Source organism: Dipodomys merriami, unplaced genomic scaffold (assembly GCF_024711535.1).
Source record: "Dipodomys merriami isolate MVZ:Mamm:240054 unplaced genomic scaffold, mDipMer1.0.p SCAF_63, whole genome shotgun sequence".
NCBI classification, from domain to species: domain Eukaryota; kingdom Metazoa; phylum Chordata; class Mammalia; order Rodentia; family Heteromyidae; genus Dipodomys; species Dipodomys merriami.
In genome coordinates, this window is record NW_027206213.1 from 3,570,684 (window position 1) to 3,597,282 (window position 26,599).

The window sequence follows — 26,599 nt, forward strand, 5'->3', positions numbered from 1 at the left end:
TCACTTACCTATTTTGTGAGTGGAAAACTCATCTAGGTGCACGATCCAAGAGATTTGCTTTGGGCTATATTCTAGTAGTGTGAATGAATTGCCATAGCTAGAGGTACAGAAGAGGCATCACCAATGCTTGCATTTGTGTTTTCTTCAAAGGCCACTGCATCCATCTCAACACTATCTACACACGGGTTGCCAACCCCAGTCTTACCAGATCTGTCCAGTCCTTATTAAATTTTGCAACTGAAATTCCTTGTGTGAACCACTGATCACAGAAAATATGTTGAGTGACTATTTTCTCATTCTTCCTCATCTGGTACTAAATCAATGCTATCATAGAGAAAAGCTAATTGTATATAATGAGTACCCTTAAGGTATTTGTTTCTGAAACAAGAACAGTTATGGCCTAAACAATCTTTTAGGTTAATTCATTTTCTTTTCTGGCAATCGTTTCTCTTGCTTATAAAATATTGTATGGTATGAAGTCAAAGAATATTGAATCTTTGACCTGGAAGGGATCTTAATGGCTGTATAGTTCTTTATCCTTATTTTTTAGGTGAGGATATAAAGTCCAGAGAATGATCCATATGGCTGTTAGTGACATCTTGAATCAAGGATGAAAGGAAATTGCATCTATGGTCCTTAGGCTAAAACATTAGAGCTTACTCTGTTACATCACAGCAGAATAAGGGAGTAGACCAAGATTCCATGATGTGCTGTGACCTGGAACCCTGGGTCAAAAGGCTCCATTCTAAAAACAACACTAGTTGTTATGAACCTATGAGCTCACCACTTGAAGAAAAGTGTGCCTTTTAGGACTCTGAAACTCAGAGAGGTGCTGATATCACAGAAGAAGCAAGTAAGAAAACTCTCAGAGAAATTTTGTATGTCCTAGAAAACAACAGGATACCTCAAGAGGTCGGTGTGATTGCTCATGGTTTTAATTCCAGCTATGAGGGGAGATAGAGGTAGGAGGATCATGGTCCAAGGCCATCCTTGGAAAAAAAATGTAAGACCCTATCCAATAATTAAAACAAAAAACATGAGGCCCAGAGTTCCAACCTGCTACCCAAAACCAAACAAAGTGAAGAACAACAATGAAAAAAGCAATAATGAAACTTATCACACAATCACTAAATAAGATATTGCATTCTAAGAAGCTGGAAGTAATTTGGGTGGAAAAGATTTTAAAGCATAAGAGAAGTTTAAAAAATATGGATGGTTCTAATTGCATAAAATAGGATCTAGGTTAGAAAATGTAACAAAATGAGAGGCAAGCTGGTGAAGTGATTTGTCATCCACATAAGAGGCACAAGTTTTGCTATTCTGTCCTGGGCAGAAAAAAAATAGTCTGTTTTTGGAATAGGTAATACTAGTTGCATTCACTCCTTATAAATCCTATGGAAATTAGTCTTGCCTAGGGTTGCTCTTTGCTCTTTTTCTCCTGAGTTTAGTAATTGTGTCCTCTCTCAATCTTTGAGACACTGTTGGTTACAGTTGTTGGATCATTCCCATAGGCTGTAGGTTCATAATGTCAAAAGGTCGCTAGGTTCCTGCTAAACTTCATTTCCTCAATCACTTCAGTGAAAACACTTGTAGCAACCTCAAAATTTGCAGTTAATACTCAGGACCATAACCTACCTTTGTTTCTTTCTGCAGGCCCTGTGCCAGTACTTGCAACACTTTGTTAGCCAATATAGATTAAAAGATGTATAGACCACACCAAAAAAAAAAAAATGAGAGAGAGGGCACAGCAGTAAAAGCCACAGTTCTGCAAATACCTTGAATTTAATGAGAATTTACAGCAGGTGTTGGCTGGTGGCTTGTAGTTTGGTGTTCAAATATGCAGTGTACTCATCATGCTTATTTCCCTTGGCTGAGAGCATAGCAAGACACTTAGAACATGGGACAAAATTAACATATCAACAGTGTGCTGCAAGGGCCTTCAGCTGTAAGCCCAAGAAACTCAGTCTTTTATCTTCCCTTTCTCTGCTCACTCCTTGGGTGATCTCATCCTAAATTATGGCATTATATACCAGAAAGTGCTGACTAGTTAGAAATATATGTCTCCATCCCAGACTTCTCCCCTGAACTCCAGACTCATATATCCAGCTGCCTGCTTGCCCATCTCCACTTGGAAATCAAATACATATCATGGACATTCACCTCCCAAATGGACCTCCTGACCTAGCCATACAAACTTTCTCTATCTCAGAAAATGGCAGTTCCATTCTTTCTGCTATTCACCCTTCTTAGTTTCTCTTCCGTACTCTGATTGACCAGGAAATCTAATGGGCTATTACCTTCAAAATACACTTACCTTCTCACTACTTCTTCCCACCTACCTGACATCTCTCCAAGCCCAAGCCTTGTCATTTCTCTCCTCACAGGCTTTAACTCACCTTTCTGACTTTGCCCTTGACATGGCAGTCCTCAACTGCTCACCTGGCCTGTCCGACTTTCAACAATGGCTCCCCTGCCATTCAGGGAAGCAGCCCAGATGCTTACAATGGCCCAAAACCCTAAGTGATCTGCCACTCACACACCCTATCTCTCTCACCATTTCAGAGACATTTCTGCATGTTCCGTTCTGCTCTTGTGACACTGAGTTACTCGGTTGTATTTTTTCATTGTAATGGTGATATACAAAAGGCTTACAGTTCTGTAAGTCAGGTAATACATACATTTCTTTTTGAACAGTATCACCCCTTCCCTGGCTTTACTTGAATGTATTTTTAAAAATATGCTAGGCATTTCTTCCTTGGGTTAAAAAAATGTTTCCTTTATTTCTCCAGATATCTACATGGCTAACTCGCTCATCTCCCTTAAGGCTTTGCTAAATGAACATTCTCAGTGAGCTTTTCAGAGACATGCTAAGCTGCTGATCCTCATCTTGATGCTTTCTTCTCCCTATCCTTGCTGCCTGTTTCTCCATAACATGTTAAAATTTCCGTGACAGTTCTTTTTTCTCTTTAGTGACAAATGGCTTTATTTATTTATTTATTTGCTTACCTACTTACAATCTACAATTTGAGCCACATCTCCATTTGTGGCTCTTTGCAAGCTAATTGGAGATAAGAGTCTCACAAATTTCTCTGCCCAGGTTAGTTTTGAATTATGATCATCAGGTATCAGTCTCTTGAGTAGCTAGAATACAGGAATGAGCCACCTGAAATTCTTTTTAAAAAATATATGTAGCTATTCTTCGTCGTCTTTGTTTTCCTTCTCTTCTTTCCTTTCCTCGCTCTTTATTTGGCAGTAATTGGTTTGAACGTAGGGCTTCAGCCATTCTATAGCCTCATTTTTGGTAGATATTGCCTATCAAATTGAAGATATTCCCTCTGCTCCATTCCCCCTTTTTAGTGATATTTTATTCTTGTTTATTCACAACAGACCAACTGTTCTGATTATCAGTTTACTCAAGCATTTTGGTCGAATAGGCATTAGAATCTGCAAAGAGAAGATTCTGTTCCCATTTTTGTGAGATTTCTTAATTTTAAAAACATTATCTTTTAAGTATTTGTACAAAGGAGATATTTAACAAATACCTCAGGAATACCATGCAACTTAATCAATGTCAGCCCTTTCAACATTCTTTGACCCACCCCTTCCCTGACTTTTCTTAATTTTGTGGTATATACAAAATCTTGGCTGAATTCTCCCCCATTTTCACCTTCTTTCAACTACCTCGTGCCTTGCCCACCCCCCACATCTACCCATTTCTTGGTGCTGATCTGGTTGGGCTTTGACGTAGTCTTTCTAAAAATATATACTATTTGATCTCTCCATAGAGTCTATTATAAATCCGTTGTTTATTTGTAGCCCCTTGCATACTATCCAAATCATTTACTTAGAATAATAGGTAAATTCTACCACAAATGAAGGAAACCATGCAACCTTTGTTTCTCTGGGTCTGGCTTATTTCACATACTCTATATATTTTTTAATCTTGGTGAGAGAATTTTTTTTATCGAGTTGGACTTTAGGTTTCCTCAATTTTTTTCTGTATATTGTGATGATCACATGGATTTTTATTCTTATATCTATTAATTCTACAAATTACATTGATTTTCAAATGATGAACCAATCTTCATTCTTTTTTATATGGTTTTTATTTAAAAATACTGTACAGAGAGGTTACAGTTACATGAGCAGTTACCATTTCCTATCGAGCATTGGTATCTCCTCCTTTGTTTTTCCACTACCATCCCTTCCTGCACCAGCTCCCCAACTCCTCACCCCCCCACAGTTGTAAAGTTCGCTCTCAACATCTCATTGTTACAATGGGTCAACCTGTATCCTTATTTCAGCACTTTGTTATTTCCCTTCCCCCCACAAAAATTAGAAAAATGTATATACAAGATGCAGGGCACCAACATCAAATGCAGTGAAAACAAGGGTTATACCATTGGGGAAGAACATGCAAGAGAAACAAAAAAATCACATAGTACATTTTAAATATGTTAAAAACAATAGCAAGAAACAAAAAACTACTTGTGTCCCTATCTTGGGGTTCATTTCACTTAACGCTAACTTATATGGTCATATGTACATAGCTTTTGACCTTTTCTGCTTGTCCTAGACTTATATTAGTTATTGCAAATAAGGGAAACCATGGGACCTATTTTTCTTTAGGCCTGGCTTACTTCACTTAATATAATTTTTCCAAGTCTTTCCATTTCCTAACAAATGGGGTGGTGTCATTTTTTCTGATGGAGTCATAGAATTCCATTTTATATATATATATATATATATATATATATATATATATATATATATATATATATATATATATATATATATATATATATATATATATATATCATGTTTTTGATCCATTCATCTACTGAAGGGCATCTTGGTTGGTTCCATATCTTAGCTATGGTAAATAATGCTCTGATAAACATAGTTGTGCTGGTAGCTTTAGTATAGCCTTATTTATGATCATTTGGGTAAATACCCAGAAGTGGGATTGCTGGGTCATTAGGGGAGCTCTATGTGGAGTCTTTGAGGAACCTCCTACTGCTTTCTAAAATGGTTGAACAAGTTTACACTCCCACCAGTGATACAGTAGGGTTCCCTTTTGGCCACATTAGAATCTCAATGTTGTTTTGATTTACATTTCTTTTATGGCTAGAGAAGTTGAGCATTTCTTCGTGTGTCTATTGGCCATTCTTATTTCCTCTTCAGAGAAGTTTCTCTTTAAGTCTTTAGCCCACTTATTAATCGGGCAGTTGTTTCTTTGAGGATTTGTTGTTGGGGGATTTAATTTTTTGAGTTCCAGGTATATTTTAGATATGAGACCCTTGTCTGTTGTATGGCTAGTGAAGATCTTCTCCCAATCTGTAAGCTTTCTATTGATCTTGCTAGCTATGTCCTTTGCCATCAGAAGCTCTGCAACTTCATGAAGTTGCATTTGTCCATCCTCCAGTCTTCATTCTTATGATCAATTAATCCTCATGTGTTACTCCCCTTTATATATTTCTGGATTTGATAAACAAGCACTTTAAGAAGGAGTTTGTCTCCATGTTCATAGGCCATAGGTCTGTAGGATTTTGGTTTTTTCCTATGTCAAGCTATGTTACAGAGTAATACTGGTTCTACAATGAGCTTGAAAAACATCAGTGAAACCATCTGGGCCTTTTCTTTCTCAAAAGGCTTTTAATTACATCCCTTCTTTGAACAGTTACAGAACCATTAGCATATCTGTCTCCTTTTGCGTGAATTTAAGAAGCTTGTATCTTTCAAGTACATTTTCCCATTTCATCTAAAATGACAATTTTATAGACACCAAATTGCTCCTGACATTTCCTTTTTGATCCTTTTACTGTCTGTGATGTTTATAATGATGTATATGATGATATTCCTGATCTGAGAAAATTCTTTTCTTCCTTTTTTTAGTAAGTCAGACTAAAAGTTGATCAATTTTGTTAATATTTGCAAAAGAATGGTTTTATTGATTTTATCTGTAGTGTTTGTTTTTAAAAATTCATTTGTTTCTCTTTGTCCTCCTCCTCCTCCTCCTCCTCCTCCTCCTCCTCCTCCTCCTCCTCCTCCTCCTCCTCCTCCTCCTCTTCCTCATCATCATCATCATCGTCATCATCGGTCATGGGCTTGAACTCCGGGATTGTGCACTGTCCCTGAGCTTTGGTGTTCAAGGCCAACACTTTACCACTTTGAGCCATAGCTCCACTTCTGGTTTTGGGGTGGTTAATTGGAAATAAGAATCTAACAGACTTTCCTACCCAGACTGGCTTTAAACTGCAATCCTCAGATCTCAGCATCCTAAGTAGCTAGGATTACAGGTCTGAGCCACCAGCATCCAGCAGTCCTATTATTTTGTTATTTCCCCTTAATTTGGTTTTAATTTGCTTTTATTTTGTAGATTCCTAATCACAAAGTTTATATCTCTATTATAAAACTATTGTTCTTTCCTAATAGAAGCATGCAATGCTACTGTTTTCTCTTTAGATCCTGCTTTAACTGTATCTCACAAATTTTAGCATGTGATATTTTCATTTTGTGCATTAAAATAGTTTTAAGTTCATTTATCCAAGGGATAGTCAAGATTATAATGCATAATTTCAAAATATTGGACTCTCTCCACATCTTTTTGTTATTAGTCTTGGTTGTGGTCATAATACATATTTTATGACATTATTTTTCTTAAACTTATTAAAGATTGTTTAATGACTGAGAATATGGTCTGTTTTAGTGAATATTCCAAGTGTACTGAAGGAAAATCCATATTCATCCTCCATATTCATCCTCCTCCTTCTCCTTCTCTTTCTTCTCTTTCTGTGCCTTCTCCTCTTCTTTTCCATTTTCACTTTCTCTAAGTCTCACCTGTCTAATACTGTTCTTAGAAAACTTTAGCTACCTTAACCTCCACAATCTCAGATTTCTGGTCCTTCAACTTAGTCAGACTAGTAGGCTTAAATTGTGTTCCCCGCCTTATGTTAAAGCTCAGAAACTATCTCATGGATAGCTATTGTTTTTTCCTGTTTTCTCAGATCTCTGATCTCTCCAAAATCAGAAGCATGTGCTACCTATTTCTCAACATCTAACAACCACTGCTTTATGTAACTTTTCTAATTCTACTAGTTGCCTAAAGTGAGTATGTGGAGGGTGGGGTGGGGTGGGGGTGGGGTAATTCTAACCCTCCTTACTCTATTGTGGCTAAAAATAAAAGTTACTAACCTTGTTTTTGAGGGTTTTTATTTAAAATAACTGTAAATGTGATGTTCAGTATTCTTAAAGGCTTTTACTGCAATCAAGTGAGATAATGATCCCAATTTTTTTTCAATGAATATATTACGTTGCGTCAGTGAAGTATTGACTTGTGGGATGAGCCCACTAGATCCCCATGGATTGTTTTTTAATAAATACTTGGATTCATTTAGTTATTTTAAAAACTTTCACATATAATTTCAAGAAATGCTTTTATAATTCTCTTGTGGAACTGAGATTATAGCAAGATCTAAATTGAATGCTACAGTTTCCCTTCTCTGATTCTTTGGCAAAATACAGACTTAAAGAGCTACTAATTTCTAAAAGTTTGGAAGTTATTTCCTTTAATGTTATATATGCCCAAAACAACTTTGGGGATTATAAATCCCTAATTACTTTTTAAACTTATTCTGCAGCTATTTGTGTATATGTAACTATTTTTCTTCAAGTTTTGAATCGTGTGTTTTTCATGTTTTGCATAAACTAATGGATTTGCTGTCTTTTTTAGTTCAGTGGTTATTGCATTATTTTTAGTTTTCTTTGAATTTAACAAACATTTTAAAACCATACAGTCCATTTCAAATAATATTTTAGTGATGACTTGCAAATTATACATATATATTACTTTATTTGTATTAACTGTTTCACATTTTTTCTTATAATTACCTCTTTCTCTGAAGATATACATAGGTATATGTTTAATTTTCCAGATTGATATGTGATATATGCCTTAAAATGTTATTCCTTCTTGCTTTAAAATATATTGATTATAGGGTTGGGAAGAGGCTCAGTGGTAGAGCGCTTACCTTGCATGCATGAGGCCCTAGGTTCGATTCCTTAGCACCACATAAGCAAAAAGAAAAAAGCCAGAAGTGGTGCTGTGGCTCAAGTGCTAGCCTGGAGCTGAAGAGCTGAGGGACAGCGCCCAGGCCCAGAGTTCAGGCCCCACGACCGGACCCCCCCAAAAAAATAAAATAAAATATATTGATTATGAATTTAAAACATAAGTTTCTATAATCTAGGTTTGTGTGTGTGTGTGTGTGTGTGTGTGTGTGTGTGTGTGTGTGTTTAAGCACATGCCTTGATGCTTAATTGGTTTGTAGAAATTATATTTGTCAAATGTTTTATGTGAATGTCCAAAAAGGTCTTTATGTGTTTTTTAATAAAGGTATTTAAAGAGAAAAACATATAAATATGCACATATGAAATTTGGAATGATTGATCATGTTATTATCAATTCCTGCATAATTATCTTTAGTGTTTGATATGCCTGCATCAAACAAGTATGACTGAATCTATTTTCCCTGTTTTATTTATTTTTTACACATTCAAATATGTACAACTAGCTATACATATACTCACTGTTGATATAGCCTCCTGAAGCTGTGTTTGTTTGTTTTTTATATTTTTCTAAGAACTATGTTTGTTGTTTGTTGTTTTGTTTTTGTTTTTTTGTTGGTCATAGGGCTTGAACTCTGGGCTTGGGTGCTGGTCCTGAGCTCTTCAACTCAAGGCAAACCACTTGAGCCACAGAGCCACTTCTGGTTTTCTGGTGGTTAATTGGAGATCAAAGGAGGAGGCAACAATGCTCAACAGGAAATGTACTCATTACCTTGCTCATGTAACTGTAACCCCTCTGTACAGCATTTTTACAATAAAAACATTTTTAAAAAGAGTCTCATGGACTTTCCTGCCTAGATTGGCTTTGAACTGTGATCCTCAGATCTCAGCCTTCTGAGTAGCTAGCATTATAGCAACCAATGCCTGGCTAATAACTATTTTGACAAAGTTGTAATTGATAACTTTCTAATATAAGAAATGCTAAGATTTATACTAATACTGATTTTCACAACATTAAATCAGTGTTTGGATTGCTACTTAATTGTCAAGTTCCTTGTACAAAATTTGGAAGTGTCTTCATAACTCTCAGTAATTTTTTAGATATTTTGAATTTTATTTTTTACGTATTTTTGGTTCAACTTTAAGCCTTTTACTAAAAATGTGTCTAAAATGCTTATTCTTTACAAAATGCAAATAAAGAGTGCCATTGTCCACAATTATTCTGGATTATTGAGTTTATCTTCCTTCCTCTCTTTCTCTTCTTTCTTTCTTTCTTTCTTTCTCTCCTTCCTTCCTTCCTTCCTTCCTTCTTTCCTTCCTTCCTTCCTTCCTTCCTTCCTTCCTTCCTTCCTTCCTTCCTTCCTTCCTTCCTTTCTTTTTTTTTTAGGTCCAGTCGTGGGCCTAAACTCTGGGTCTGGGTGCTGTCCCTCAGCTCTTCACCTCAAGGCTAGCGCTCTACCACTTGAGCCACAGTGCCACTTCTGGCTTTTTTTTTCTGCTTATGTGGTGCTGAGGAATTCAACCCAGGGCCTCATGCATGCAAGGCAAGTGCTCTACCACTGAGCCATCTTCCCAGCCCTCTCTCTCTCTCTCTCTCTCTCTCTCTCTCTCTCTCTCTCTCTCTCTCTCTCTCTCTCTCTCTCTCTCTCTCTCTCTCTCTCTTTCTGTCTGTCTGCCTTTCTTTCTGTCTGTCTTTCTGTCTATCTGCCTTTCTTTCTGTCTGTCTTTCTGTCTATCTGCCTTTCTTCTTCCTCTTTCTTTCTTTCTTTCTTTCTTTCTCTTTCTTTCTTTCTTTCTTTCTTTCTTTTCTTTCTTTCTTTCTTTCTTTCTTTCTTTCTTTCTTTCTTTCTTTCTTTCTTTCTTTCTTTCTGCCAGTCTTGGGGCTCCAACTCAGGGACTGTCCCTGAACTCTTTCTTTCAAGGCTAGCACTCTACCACTTGAGTCACAACTCTACTTCCTTCTTTTGTTTTGTTTGGGGGGCATAAGAGTCTCATGAACTTTTATGTCCAGGCTGGCTTTGAACTGTAGTCCTCAGATCTCAGCCTCCAGTATAGCTATGATTACAGGTGTGAACCACTGGCATCAGGATAAATGTTCATTTCAAATATTCTAATTTATGGGTGTTTGTTTTTGTGTGTTTAGGGGTACTAGAACTGGAACTCAGGACTTCTGTGTTCTACCACCTGGACCACACTCTCAGCCCAAATTTTCTGGCTTCTAACAGAACAAACTTGTTCCGTGAGTATCAACCAAGAAATTCCAAACCATACCCAGGAGCAAACAGACAAATATTAATATACTTTGTTTATACTGAATCAATCACTGGGTTTTTTATGACATGAAAGTATAAAACAATGTAATCCCCACAGGTAAATGTATTTTACCCTCTGGACTTTATTGAAAAGATAGCATATGTAATGTCAATGTAACAGGAAATTGATTTTTTTAAAAAATAGTACTCCTATATTTTCAGCTAAATTGATCCTCCGAGAAGATATGCTATTTTGCCTAACTTTTAGGCACATTGAATATGTGTATCTATGAGTGTGCAAATTTCTTGTAAAATCATGAAAAAAGTGGGATAAAATATAAGCTCCTCAACTTGACAAAAGCTGGTCATGATCTGTTGCTTACCAAAAGGCTCCATTCTGACAATCGCCTGCTCGCTCTCCATGTTATAGACTTATTGGATGATTTACCACTCTTCAAATCATTTGTCTCATTATATCTCAGTACCAAATTCATATTGAGTTTTCTTGACCTAAAATGTCCCTACTTGGTTCCAAGAGAGCAACAACTTAATCATCTTTCAAGTCTCTACATAGTCCCCCTTATGAAAATGGCCCTCATTAACTCAAGCAGACAAAAAGCATTTCTTTGTTCTATCTTTGTTCATTATATCAAATTCATGTTGCATAAATGATTTCAATGTATTTTAATAACCATTCTTTGTGTGTAAAAGTATTTTTATCACAGTCTCCCACCACTTATCACCTCATATGGTACATATTGCTAAATAAAGTATTTGGTGTCCAGTCATTTAAAAGGTACAGACAAATGCTGCCTAAATGCTCCCTAAGTTGCTAAGCTTATATTTGGAATTTCCTTAGAGGGACAACCACTAGACTCAGAACTTCATATGGAACAAATGTCACATTTTTTTATATCCTTCATCCAAGACCCCCTGAAGGTCCCCAGTCTCTGGCACTACTTGTCCTCCCTGACCTCTGTCATCCTTCAACTGGGAACATATGAACCTCTAAAAGTGGCTTCAAAAGCCCAGCTTCCCACTGGGAAAATCCTGGAAGTCATGGTGTGAGAGAATAAGTCCTTAAGAACCCTATGATTACTTATTATTATTATTATTAAAATAAAATTCTTTTGTAAGTTGGGGAAAATTGGGAACATAGAGCTATTGCAAATATTGCATAAACCCAAACGTAAGAGTTTTTGCTCATTTGTCATATGGTAGTCTGTGTTGAAAGATACCAGAAGATGGAGTAAAACCCAGTAAGGAGAGATTAACTTGGGGAGATGCCATAAACGGAAGGCATACTAAGCACATGTATGGAAACAGGAAGTGGTGTGTGTATGTGTGTGTGTGTGTGTGTGTGTGTGTGTGTGTGTGTGTGTGTGTGTGTGTGTGTGTGTGTGTGTAAATTGTTGTTCAGTTTTTGGATTTTTTCATAGCATCATTTTTGGAAATAACAATCCTAGGCACAAACCACAACTCCATCGTATATTTACTTTTTTTTTTTTTTTTTGGCAGTACTGGGGATTGAACTCAGGGCCTCACACTTGTGAGACAAGTGCTTTACAATTTTTTCATATATATTTTTATTGTAAAAATACTATACAGAGGGGTTACAGGTAAGGAAATGAGTACATTTCCTATTGAACATTGTTACCTCCTCCTTTGTTTTTCCACTGCCATCCCTTCCCTCCCTACTTCCCCAACTCCTCCCTCCCCCCCCCCCAATTTTAAAGTTCATTTTCAACATAGTGTCTTGTGCATCTCATTGTTACAATGGGTCAACCAGTATCCTTATTTCAGCATTTTGTTATTTCCCTTCCCCTCCCCAAATTAGAAAAATGTATTACAAGATGCAGGACACTGACATCAAATACAGCGAAAACAAGGGTTATACCATGGGGAAAGAATATATATAAGAAACAAAAAAAATCACAAAGCACTTTATAAGTACATTAAAAACAATAATAAGAAAGAAAAAACTACTTGTGTCTCTATCTTGGGGTTCATTTTGCTTAACATCATCTTATATAGTCATATGTACATAGCTTTTGAACTTTTCTGCTTGTCCTAGACATGTACTAGTTATTGCAAATAAGGGAAACCATGGGACCTGTTTCTTTGGACCTGGCTTACTTCACTTAATATAATTTTTCCAAGTCTTTTCATTTCCTCACAAATGGGGTGGTGTCATGGTGTCATTCTTTCTGATGGAGGCATAGGATTCCAGTGTGTGTGTGTGTGTGTGTGTGTGTGTGTGTAGCACATTTTCTTGATCAATTCATCTACTGAGGGGGTATCTGGGTTGGTTCCATATCTTAGCTATGGTAAATAATGCTTCAACAAACATAATTGTGTTGGTAGCTTTGGTATGATCTTGTTTGTGATAGTTTGGGTAGTGAAAAGCAGACACCCTGAAAATAGTACAGGAAGGAATAGGAGACACTCCTTAGCACAGGCCAAAATTTTCTTAATAGAGACTCAGAAACACTACAAATCAAAGAAAGTTGCATAAATGGGATTGCATGAAACTGCAGAGCTTCTGCATGGCAAGGGACATAGCTAGCATGATCAACAGAAAGCCCACAGACTGGGAGAAGATCTTCAGTAGCCATTCAACGGACAAGGGTCTCATATCTAAAATATGCTTAGGACTCAAAAACTAAATCCCCCGAAAACAAATCCTCAAAGAAACAACTGCACAATTAATAAGTGGGCAAAAGACTTAAAAAGAAACTTCTCTGAAGAGGAAATAAGAACGGCCAATAGACACATGAAGAAATGTTTAACTTCTTTAGCCATAAAAGAAATGCAAATCAAGACAACATTGAGATTCCACCTCACCCCAGTTAGAATGGCTATAATCAAGAAATCTAATAACAACAGATACTGGAGGGCATGTGGCCGAAAGGGAACCCTACTGTATTGTTGGTGGGAGTGTAAACTTGTTCAACCACTTTGGAAGGCAGTCTGAAGGTTCCTCAAAAGACTCCACATAGAGCTCCCCTATGACCCAGCAATCTCACTTTTGGGCATTTACCCAAGTGCTTTACAATTAGAGCCATACCTCTAGGCACCCTTTTTGCTTTGATTAATTTCAAAGTAGATTCTCACTTTATGCTTAGGCCAACCTGGGCATTCAATCCTCCTACTTGTGCTTTACTGTGTCGCTGAGAATGGCAACTGATGTAGCCATTGTCCTATGGGGAAGATTAATCTAAGACACAATATTCTCAACTTTAAAAATGCCTTTTTATCTATACTATGTCTACAAGAGCATATACACACCACCATGATATATACATATATACATATATATGTATATATGTACATTCACCACAACATTTAAAATTATTTGGAAATATATACACATACTTATATATGCTTTTTTCACATCAACACACACATTGGCATAAAAACTTATGTCAGCCAGGCACTGATGGCCCATGCCTGTAATCCTAGCTACTGGAGAGGTTACGATTTGAGGTTCATATTTCAAGGCCAGCCTGGTCAGGAAAGGTCTATTAGTTTCTTATCTTCAATTAACCACCAAAAAGTCAGAAGTAGAGCTGAGGCTCAAGTCATAGAGTGCTAGCCTTGAGCACAAAAAGTTTAAGGACAGTTCCCAGGCCCTGAGTTGATTCAAGCTTTAGGACCAGCAGAAAAACTAAACAAAACAACTTAGTATTAAAATGCACCTAGAACCAGGGATGGCTCTATACTGTAATTCTATCTATTCAAGAGACAGAAATCTAAGGATTAGCATTCAAACCCAGTACAAGCAGGAAAGTCTATGACATTCCTCTCTTCACCCTCAAAGCCAGAATGGAAATTGTGGCTCAAGTGGTAAATCACCAACTTTGAGCACAAAAGCTAAGGGATAGTAACAAGGCCCTGAGTTCAAGTTCCAGTACTGGTCCAAAAAGTAAGAAAGTACATTGTAAGCCTAAAAAACAATTTGACATTCTTCAAGAAATATAGCATGCAAGTTATTTATTTCTTATGAAGTCAGAGGAGAGCAGGATAGAACTCACCATTTAAACTGTCTTTCCATCCCAGGAACTTCTGAGTTATGTGAACAGTGTACTAGAACACATTTTGGAAAACACTGAACTAAATCAATGCACTATATATTATTCTTTTTTAATTAACATATAATTGTACAAAATGAGCTTCCTTATGACATTTTCATACATGTATATAATGTTCTTTGATCATAGTCATTCCTTTCCATTATTCTCTTTCCTCCTTCACCCTCCATCTTTTGGTCTCCTTCTCAAATAGATCCCTCTCTTCCTTCATGACTTAAAAAAATTCTAGATTCTATATATGAAAAAAGGGCATTTATCTTCTTTTGTCTGGTTTATTTTGCTTTACATGGCAATCTTAAATTCCTTAAATTTTCCTGCAAATTACCTAATTTTGTCTGTCTATAAGAATGACTATTACTACATTGGGTACATACACCAAGTTTTCTTGTGATTTTCAGTTCTTTCCATTTTGCTGACAACTGTATAATTTTATTTGTCTTTTTGGATGAATAATACTTCACTGCATATTTATGTCATGTTTCTTTCTCCATTCTTCTGTTTATAAGCAATTATTATATCTTTCTGATGGTATTTTTCCTGTCATTGTCTCTTTATCTCTTGAATCTTGAATCCAGTCTTCTCTTGAAATTTTCTTTGTCATATATAACTACTCCTGCCTGCTTTCAGATTTCTGTTGGCTTAGTGTATCATTTTCCATTGTTGTATTTTCCTTTTGTATGTGTCCATACAGTTAGAATTTATTGCTTAATCCAATCAGTTAATTTGCAGATTTTCACTGGAGATATAAGAACATTTACATTTAGGGTTAGTAATTTTGAGGTTAGTAATTTTGAGATTCCTATAGCTATTTTTTCCTGGCTGTTTTGATTATTTTATTTTCCTAATTGTCCCTTATTTATCTTAGGAGTTTGCTGGTTTACTGAATTGAATATGTTTGGTTCTTTCCTAATTCACATTTGCTCATTTCTCTGATGAAATTTATTTTTTCCTCATGTGATTAGCTTTCTTCCTTATCTGTGTGCAGGATTCTATTAAATATCTCCTTCAATTCCAACTTTGTAGTAGCTTATATTGGAAAACCTTTATTTTTCACTTAATATAATGGTAACCACACATAGTAAGCCTGATTAGAAGCTATGTTTGCTCCTGCCTCTTGATGTTTCTGCTGATAGGTTTGGTGCTTCATTGTGACCACCACCTTATAGTGCATTCCACATTTTAGACTTATGGAATTTTGATGATTTTACCCATGTAAGTTGACATTTTTCTCTTACAGTTGTCAATATTCTTCTTTTCAGGTCAAGTCTATTTGAGGTTCTAATTGATCCTTGGACTTGGATGTTTTTTCTTTCTGCTATAATTTTAATAGAGTTTCTATGCTTTAGTTTGTATCTGTTTCTTTCTTCTTCATGGCCCTTGATCATCTTGTTTCTTGATCATGTCTCAAAGTTTTGAAAGTTGTGTTTATGCCTAGTTATTTTTTTTTATATTGTCTGAGCATAGCATTTACTCAACTTTATCTTTAATCCCTGGCTTTCTTCTACTTGATCTAGTCTATTGATAATACTTTCTGTGCTTTTTTTTTTTAATTTAATTAATTGACTGTTTTATTTCAATATTCTGGCATATCTTTTAGGATTTCAATATTCTTCCTGACTTTCTCACCCAAATCTTGAGATGATATTCTTATTTCATTCATCTTTTTGCTTGAATCTTTTTTGAGACAGTTGATCATTTTGACAAGTAGACATTGGAATTGTTTTTTCTGGCATTTCAGCCATTTCAGTATCTTGGGTTCAATTATAACAAGCCATGAATTTTTGCAGGAAGCATATTGTCTTGCTTGTTTATATCTCGTGTGATTTGTGCATTTGTTGGAATGTACCTCTTTCCATTTTTATGAGGATATTCTGAGTAACATTTTCTTTTTTTTCTTCTGTCATTTAACTAAGAAAACATGTAATTGTAATAAATATCCTTATGTAACTTTTTATGGAAACAAAATTTTCATTTCTGTGAAATAATTTCACTGTTAGAAAGCAGCTGACTGATATTCACACATATCCTCCTGTGTTCTAATACAACTTATGAAATATTAAAACAAATCTTTCATGTAATAACCATGGTTACATTCTAGAAATGTTCTTTTTTTCTGTACCTTTTGTCTTACATGTAAGTTTTGTGGAGAGAAAGTGGAAGCACAGAAATGGTGAGATAAAGGGAGAACAAATGCAGAGGTGAATACTCACTAGATACTACATTGAAAATGAACTATACAACTTGTGGGAGAAGGTGGTAGAGAAGGAAAAACCAGGAGAAAACAAAGGAAAAGGTGACACTGTTCAAAAAGAAATGTACTCATTACCTAACTTATGTAACTGTAACCCCTCTGTATATCACCTTTACAATAACAATAAAAATAAATATTTTAAAGTAGCATTTTCTTGTGGTCTCTTGGAAAGTAGCCTCCACTTGGGAATTGCCCCCACCAAACCCACAAAAGCAGAACTCCTGTCCTGCTTTCCACCAATCTTTCTGCCCCTTTGAGAGTATTTAGTCAGTCAGAACAAAACAGTCTATGAGTCATGAGTAGGCACAGGGCTCCAATTGATCCTAGTGTTCTGATCTCTCAATTTTCTGTCCCAGCACCTCCACTTATTCATACACAACTGGTCTCTTCTTTCCTCTTATCAAAATTCAACCAGCAGCTCCATCAGTGTGATTACTCTGAGCTTTCTTCTGTGACTTAGACTTCTCACCCAAAAAGATCTTTGTCCATGAATCTTGAGCCCAAGTTACAGCCAATTTCCTGGGTCCCCATTGATTCTTGAGATAATTGCTTACTTAGCCAGTAGAAAAGAGGATGCCTTTGATATTTGGAGATATAAAAACACAAGTTCTTCTGTTCTCCTCAGCCAGAAAGCTTAATGTTAAGATCTAAGATGAAGCCCCCCATAGCATGACTGAGAGAGCTAGGAAATGCAAGAGGGATTTCTATGGCATCTGACTACTGTACAGGATACCGCTTCCCTGTGTTAAACCTTATGTTTGTAAAGTGCCAGTTGCATCTATGGAGCTCCCTGAGACTTTCCTGTTTATATCCTCTTATTTATAGTCGTTTGGGGGACACAAAGGGATGGTTCTCCATTTTTGTATTATTTCATTTAAAAATCTAATATTTAGAATTTCTGGATTTTACCTGACCTCTGTCTATTGTTTTCTATTATCCTCCCTTGCCTTTCCATGCTACTCATCTTTCTCTTTCAGTTATGCACCTGAGACTTTGTTGCAGATTTATAAAGATATGGGAAAGCGATGGGTACTACCTTCCTTCTCCACTAATAGCACACATACATGTGTGTGTAGGAGAGAGAGAGAGAGAGAGAGAGAGAGAGAGAGAGAGAGAGAGAGAGAGAGAGAGAGAGTCTTACTATGCAGCTCTGGTTGCCCTGGAACTCACTATATATCAAAGGTTGGCCTCAAACTCATAATCTTTATGTCTCTATCTTCCAAGTGCTGAGATTACAGTCATGCCCATCCATGCTTAGCCAAGTGCATTATATTTTAATTAACAAAATATGACCAAGGGCATATAGATCCTGACTAGAATCTGAAGCTCTTGGCTTCCATGGTAGATCAGAAATCTGGTTGTAAGAGAATCTCTTATGGGCAAGGTTTGACTCCCAAATGAACTCTACCCTTTTCCAATCTGTGTAGTGTTAGGAAAGAAAGGAGAGGATGACCTTTATGGACTTCATCAAAAGGCTCCTATCTTGGCTTCTAGCAATTCCATTGGGGCATTTCACTAGCAGGGTTTTCAGAAGGGGTAGAGAAGGAAGTTAGGGTACTCCTGCTTCCTTCTTGGAATGTTAATAGGAAGTGGTTGGATGTTAAATGGCTCAGAGAACCCTTTCCAGAGGGCCCTTTCTCTCTCTGAGCACTAATGATCTACCCACTATTTCCTTCTTCAGACTCCGCAGAAGATAACCCTATATCTTCTTCCAGTTTCCATTACTCTATTGGTACCTTTGACTAAGCCTTCCTTTGACTACTCACTATAAGTGTCCCATTTATATTGTAGTGTCCATAACTAATATTGAGAAGTATACATTTTGGGTGCTTTCAGTAGTGAACCAAGTGATTCTAATTTCAGCTGGCATTGACATGGCTTATTCTGTGCTATGACAGTAAACTTGTTTTTGTGACTAAGTCATTAGTGCACACACACATATGTGCACCCCACACACACACACGTGGTGAGAATGGTAGAGCTTTTCACCAAATGTAAGGAAGTATCATGAGCTAAGCTAACTGGATTCTAGTGAGCTAGAGTTTTTGAAAACAGACAGTCAAGCTGACATACAGATTGATAAATGTGCAAACACTTAGAATCCAGCAGCCTTGTAAACACATTCAAAATATTTACTTTCATGGGTTTCTTTCTTCTTCTAGCATCCAAATATCAATTTTAATGAAAGCCACATCTCTATATATTGAATGTTTCATCTTGACTTTATTGAGGTTCAGTTTGGCTACCCAGGAAGCTTTTCTGGTGTTTGAAATATTTATAAAAATGTCTTTTTGGAAAGGGCAGTGAGGGAGATGAGGTAGGTAAGAGCAAAGAAGTAAATAACACATCTTGTCTAAAGTACAACATGGTTTGTTGCCAAGATTTCATTAATTCAATAAATAAAAATACAAGTAAGCTCCAACTTCAACAAGCTTGAGTTTCCCTCCTAGCTGTGAAACCACAGCACCCTGATGGCTTCTAAATATGTCAACACATGACCTTCCCATCCCAAACTCACCAGTGTGGAGAACATGATTTATGAGCATGTCTGACCATCCTTGAAAGAGGTTTTAAATATTTTACTCTTTTAATAAGTGTAGTCTCTTCATTCAGTGGTAAGTGATTGTGGGTTATTAGAGAAAAAGGTGAATTTCTGGAAGAAAAATAAAACAACTCTGAACTTGGAGGCCATGTGCAAACAGCTCTGTGCCACCTTATGGTGTGTGAGCTAATTACTGGCTCAGAGTTACCTAGTAAATGGTTTTTGTTGGGGAAGGTTAAGTTTCATCTCTGTTCCAAAAACCCAGAGCCAGACAGGGAAGGGAAAAAATGATGGTGTCTGTGGTGAGGCTGGCAGACCTGCCTGCCGGTTGGTTATTTGGAAATGTTTTAGAAGATGTGTTATGAGCCATGGCAATATGTGTCATTTTTCATGACTAAAGTCAAAGGATTTAGCAGGTTGAGTCTGTGGACTTGGATTTGACAGTGGAAAATAACTTATAATGTGTGAGCTTTACATCTCACTGTTGCCTGAGCTCTCCTAGCATCAGATCTTGGGGAGGAGGACACTGTGTCTTAGACTACCAGATGCAATTGAGGCAGGAGAAGGGAAATTGGGCTCACCCAACCCAGTGTTATTTTTATGTAGAGGAAAAGCAAGTTTCTGTTTTTGAAGGCATTACTCTTTTTAGATGCTGTCAGTGGAAAGTAAAAATGTTCTTTGAAAATAAAATAAAAGAACTAGCCGGCCTTCAGTGACTCACACTTGTAATCCCCAACTCAAGAGGCTGAGTTCTGAGGATTGCTCAGCTCAGGGCAAAAGTCCATGAGATTCTTATCTTCAGTTAACCAGAAGTTGAGCTGTGGCTCAAGTGCTAGAGCCCCAGCCTTGAGCAAATAAAGATAAAGAATAACAGCCAGACGTTAAGTTCAAGCCCCATTACTGGCACTAAAAAATTAATATAATGAAGTTATTTATGCTGAGAAATGGCAAGTGGCCTTAAAGCAAGTGGAATACACAATGTCTTTCTCCTGAAGTACTGTCCTTGTTTTTTATGGTTCCTTTGGAACCATATGGTTTTTTATGGTTCCTTAGGAATTTGTGTTCAAGAGGAACTGAGGATTATCTCCAACCCTCCTATCCAAGCATCCTTAGTTTTAATAATAGAAACTCATTTAAACTAGGAGAAGCCAAAAAGGCAACATGTCTTTTAAGGATATAGAACTAGATCAGACAACTCAATAGGCTAAAGTGAAGTGAGTCTCAAGAGAAACTGAAACCAGAAACCAGAAAGACATGAATCAACAAGGTGCCTGCTCTGTCTACCTGTCTGCCTCCCTGGCTTTCTGTTTGCATTCTCAGTGCATTCTGCTTCTCTCACCTTGTATTGAAAACCCTTCTCACTCTAGTCAGGTCCTTGGCTGCAGATGATCATCCACAGTGATGTCTTCAATTCCCAGGCCTATAGCTCTTTCATTCAGGTAGCCACCCAAGATCACACATTAGCTAACTCTTAAAGACTTCTTATTGCATTCCAGCTTCTAAGCAATTGACATGCTCTATGACCTCACCTACACCCACCATCTAACCTATCAGATTGTCATTATCTTAAAGGTAACAAAATTGAGACCAAAAGGCTAAGTTCACATAGTAGACAAGGAATAGATTTGAAGTTCAAACCCAGGCAGCCTAGCTCCAAAACCTGTGTTTTTCATGATTACTAGTCCCAGTGTCATTTCCCAAAAGGAAGAATATAGTTACTATATCTTAGATTGGGTGATACCTGACTATAATCAGCTCTCACCTGAATGGTGGCATGGCCACCATCACAGAAAACAATTTTAAGTACCACATGAACTTTAGATACCATTGCAATGCCAGTGAGGACAGGGGACTGGAGACTGGACATGGAGCCCCAGAGCTTCCACGTTATTCTATGAAAGTGCTCATATTCTCTGAGCACTAGTATGCTAGTACAACAATAAAGGATTGAAGGTCATTAAAATTTGTGAAGCAGAGAGGATTTCCCTGGATAGGAGAATTTGCACTGAGGCAACTCCATATGTGAATGGTGATTTTACTTCTTCCAAGAATTCTCTAGAGATGAGGATTTTAAGTCCCCCCACATGACAATCCATTTAGATTCTTGCAGTCTATGGCTTCCTTTCTCAGTCCAAACCAAATCCCTCTAATAGCAGCTGAAACTGATTTCTTTGTATTGCTTTGAGAGCAAACTGTATCACAAAAAGGAACATATGAGGGTATTCTGAAGTAATTCAGTTCTTTGGCTGAATATCACATTGACTTAATTAGAAAATGTTATCAAAGGACTAATAACAAAAGACATAAAAATTCCTGGAATCATGTGTCTGGAAAGAGTTTCATTAATATATGTGTGTATATATATATATATATATATATATATATATATATATATATATATATATATACACACACACATACATAAGTGAGGAAAGCATTCCAAATCTGAGAAAACACTGACTCCATCTCAGAAATGATGAGGAAGATGAAACTGTAAACTAAGAAGCAGCATTTTAGACCATATTTCTGACCCTCACCCCATAAATGCATGAGCCATTGACCTGTGTGGAAATTGTGATGCATTCAACACTTTCCTAATACAAAATTCCATTGAATGTATATAATATTCAACCATAGAAAATGAATGGAGTGGAAAAGAAAAACCAAACAAGACACGCTCATTTTGTTCTAAATTATCCAAAGACATTTTCAGCTCACTCTCTCTGTCTGACTCAGACTTATGCTGATAATTGCCTCACTTTTTGCAATCCTTTGAGCAGTCCTCACTTCTACTGTAGCCAATTAATAAGCCAGTTGGTTTATTCCAATTCCCAACCCCACACGATGTCATCACTCACACACACACACACACACACACACACACACACACACACACACACACACACACACACACACACACACACACACACACTCTCCTTGGGCCTAGCCTCTCCCACCCATCTGTCTTGGTCTCTTGGTTTTGATCCATTCTCTTCCAGAACCAATGCTATTAGTGTCCTCTTAGAGCTTTATACTTTTTTTTCCTCCAGGTCATGGGGCTTGAACTCAGGGCCTAGATGCTGTTCCAGGGCTCTTTTGCTCTCAGCTAGTGCTCTACCACTTTGAGCCACAGCACTACTTCTGGTTTTCTGGTGGTTCATTGGAGATAAGAGTCTCACGGACTTTCCTGGCCTGGGCTGGCTTGAAACCATGATCCTCATATCTCAGTCTCCTGAGTAGCTAGGATTACAGGAATGAGCACCAGCATTGAGCTTACTCTACACCAGTTTTTGAAATCATTCCTAGAAAGCAGTAATGGCAGTCAACTTCTACAGGTCACATTTACATCTTATCTCTTTATTACAGTCTCATCTTTGACTCCAGTAGATACTACAACTTAATGGCCATTAATTCATCTTAACTGGAAAACTTAGTTTCACGTTATATCTGTGTTTTTATTCTATCTCTGTTGAGTAGCTTGATTTCCCCTTCAGCTACTTTGGAGAATCCTGTGTGATTTCTGTATGATACTTACCAGGTACAGTTCAAGTGTGTGCTTTGTGGAATAACATTCACTTTACCTGAAGTAAGAAAAATCATCAACCAGGGATAATCCCACATAATGCAAAGCATTGATTTCCTGTCCAAGGTACTTCATGTCCCCTAGGATTTGAAACTATCCCATTGGCTTGAAACCCTGGACAAGTGTCCTAGAGGCTTTAACAAAGTGATGGTTGCACACATACACACTACAAACATTTGATTGATTCATTCAGCACATACTTATTGAATTCATCTACCAGTCATTAAACCATACGTGGGATCCTTGTATTCCTTTTTGTAGCTCTGTAAAGTGGTTTACAGAAAATGTTGGCAGGAGCTAGAGACTGGAAATCTAGGGATATTGGACAGAAGAGTCCACAGCCAGCCTTTGGCAGAGCAATCTTAGTCATCTTTCCCTTTCTCTCCAGCCCACAAATATTTCTAATGTTCTGTAATTCCAGTGGTTTCTTTCCAGTATCTCCCTCACTGACCCTATAGTGTTATAGCTTCTCTATTAGTCAATGTCAATCCTCCAACATGTCTTCCTTCCTCTTCTTAATGTCCAGAATGCTCCCTGTCCTCCATCCTTTCCACTTACATGGAAAGTTTATTGAAGCAGCCAGTCTAAAAATTCTCTCTTCCAGGAAACTTTTTACAAAGCACAATGCTTGAATAAGGCAACATTTGGTGTACATAAATTAATTGCTAGTAAATGAATTACAACTATTTTTGGTTTGATTCGGGGATAGAAGGTTTAAGCTATGAGATGATCTGGGGATGAAGGGAGAGTTTGGGGGGTAAGTTGAAGATACCTAGAAGCATCAAAAACCTTCTGCCTACTTTCTTTTTTCTTCTATTATTTTTTATTATCTTTGAGTAGTTGTACAAAGGGGTTTTAATTCAACATGTCAGTTCCTGAGTACAATGCATCTTGGTCAATATCCTCCCTTTCATTCTTCTCCCACATCTCTACTAATCTATGCACCTCCTCAAAATACCTAGTTCCATCTTCACATAAGTACATTGAATATTATGATTGTATTTTTACCACCCTTCTGCCTACTTTCAACTTCAGCCCCCGAAGTATATTCTGAACACACAGGAGACTGGAACACAAATAACCTGTGTCATTTGTAAACTTGACTTCTTGGATTTGTTTTACATTTTAATCTATCTCAAGCACAAAGTTCTTCACCACTGGTGGAGAAGCGGGTTAAGACACTGTAGGTTTAGTATGATGGCACTAGTCTTCCCTTTCATTTTACTAGACACAGCAGGATAGTGTGGAGAGCCTGGGCTGCACAGCTGGTGCTGTACTGGGTGTGTGCACAGTGGCTTTGTAAAAGACACACATTCTCTAGGAATGTAGGGAAAGACTTTAAAATTCCACATATCTCAGGCCAGCTGTGTAGAAGGGAGAGTGCTGAATCCAGGATTAGAATTTAAAAAAAATTGTGTATTTTCCATCTCTGCCCATCTCTTGCTGGAGCTGACCTTTGCAAGGTATATCCCATTTCTAGGTCTCAGGTTGCTCATCTTTGGTTGGAATATCCCAAACTCTTACATTTGCCTGCAAAGTCTTAAGATTCTGGGATTCCTTGGACTTTGCTCTTAATCCAGTCTTTATAGCTTTAGTTTCACCAGAAACTTTTTGTGAGGAACAGGGCCCAGCTGTGGGCTGCATCAGTCAGAATAAGAACAGAGCAATATTCAAGCTTTTAGAGGCCTTGCAGGTAACACCTAATATATGATGATGCTGATAAGCTCCATTGAGACTTGCGAGGTGCATCTCATCGAATGACACTCAGATTTCTATCTTTCAAGCACAGTGTCTGTCACACAAAATGAATCGGTAGGAGAAAAATCTGAGATCCAACCTTATCTCTAGAGTGACAGTAAGTACCTTTTCTGAGGGCAGCCAACTTGACTACCACCAGCCACATACTTTTTTCTTTTAGGAACTCCAGGTCAATAGGTTCTCTCCAGTGGATGCTTCCCACAGGATCCAAAAGCAGAGAGCCAGACAGGATGAAATGTGCAACAAGAAGCTTAAATCTTTTATTTCTTATCTGAAATTTCTGATCTGACTTGGATGTGATCCCAATTCTGCTGATTTGAAATCCTTGTCTGTAGTCATATTTTCCCCGGGTGCCTTTCTGAACTGTGTAGTCTGGGAGCTGGACAGGGTCACACAGGACTGTGGCTTTTCAGATGAGAGAACAGCAGGGCAAGGGAAGGAGACTTCTTGCTAAGCCCCATTAACGTTTTAATAGAGCTTAAAGCAACAGTCGTCTTTGAAACTGCTTTATTCATAATTGACCAATTGTCATTAGATATAGTTACACTCCATGGCATCTTATTAGAAGAAAGCTTTTGAACCCCCCTCTCCAAGCTTCCATAGTAAATTTCTAACAGATGATGTCATAATGGACCGTTACAATCCATAACATGTAGATACCATTAAAGCAATGTGTGTGCCCTTTTTGATACTGGAACATCTAACCTTATTATGAAGTTTGCTATAAAGCCTGCTATGCTGAGTTTAATAATATTAAGGCATTTATTCTGTAATACTGAAGTCATGCTGCCCTGTGAAGTCTGTTATTTCTGCCACAAATAAGAAATGCCAAATCTATCAGTTTGACTTTTAAAACAGTTACTTTTTTCTAAGAGAGTTCTTGATTTCTTCTTTCCTCATCTTCACTTTTTTTTTTTTTTTGGCTAGGAAAGAGCAGATGTTTTAAAGCTACAAGTAACTAAAAACCAGCAATATAGGCTCAAAGACTGAAACCTAATATTTATATCGAGTTGATCCAATGAGAAATGTCTCCGCAGTGACCCTGGTTGTGAAACAGGCATCTGTGTGGTCGTCGAGATTGGTTGAGGACCTCATCACTCAACAGGACCCTGAGCATTCTGATCCCGTTAGGGTCTTTCCTGACATCACAAACTCTCCGTTTACTCGATACCAAAGACAAAAGACACATAAAACCAGCCTGACTGCATCATATTTCACTGGTTTTACATTTGTCATGTAAGGTAGTTATTCTGTGATTTATATGCATTCTGTATTTGTGTGAGAAGATTTGGATTTCAGGCTGGTGCCCTAGTTTTGGTCTCCATCACAATCATAAATGCTTCCATATCCTATGAAATCCTTCAGAAAGGAATCATTGTCATAAATATATATTTCTAATTCTTCTCCTTTTTTGAGGGAGGAGGTACTAGGGTATAAACTCAGGGATTTGTACTTGCTAGGCAAGTGCTCTACCATGTGAGCCAGGATTCTGTCTATTCTACAGAATTATATTTTCTGATTCTATGGAATCCTAATTCTATACAAATATATACTGAAAAAGCTATAAATATGGATATGTAACAGGCATCAAGGATAAGATCAAAAGTATTCTTACAGGAAGTCTTCAGTTTCATAATATGGCAGAGACATGAGTATTATGGGGTATTATAATGCTCACCCTTGACTTTGAGGGAATGTGTGTATCAGGTGATGAAGTAGTCGGTCCATTGGCGCCAGAGATTCTCACTAGTTCTTACTACTCTAGCAGCGCAGCCTGTGGTTCAGTGAAAAGGTCAGAGTCAGTGTTACAGAGTGCTAGCTAGCCCATTCAGTTTCACAGCCAGATCACATGGAAGCCAATAGTTGGCTCTCTACTTATCTGACTTCTGTGCCTATTTCTTACCCAGTTCTGAATTTGGTTTAGGAAGAAGCTGCCTTTCTTTGGATTTCCTAAAGTCCCAAATACTTTAATACCTCCCATGTAGTAGGTGGAGCTATTTAGCCCTTCTACCTGAACTCCAGGCAGGTTGCTCTGTAGCATTTATCTGGAGGCACCAA

At 37.4% G+C, this 26,599-nt stretch overlaps 1 long non-coding RNA gene across 3 annotated transcripts in view; it reads left to right on the forward strand.

The window, feature by feature from the left end:
* Window positions 1-744: 744 nt before the first annotated feature.
* LOC138815182 (uncharacterized) overlaps window positions 745-26,599 on the forward strand; it is a 55,031-nt gene continuing 29,176 nt past the window's right edge. Inside the window, exons 1-4 of one of the 3 annotated variants that reach the window (XR_011368201.1) lie at window positions 745-912; window positions 7,008-7,107; window positions 10,208-10,303; window positions 25,469-25,523. This is a non-coding gene — a long non-coding RNA (uncharacterized lncRNA). Of the gene's footprint in view, window positions 913-7,007; window positions 7,108-10,207; window positions 10,304-25,468; window positions 25,524-26,599 lie in introns of those variants that run through there. The other 2 variants (XR_011368199.1, XR_011368200.1) reach the window with 2 other exon arrangements.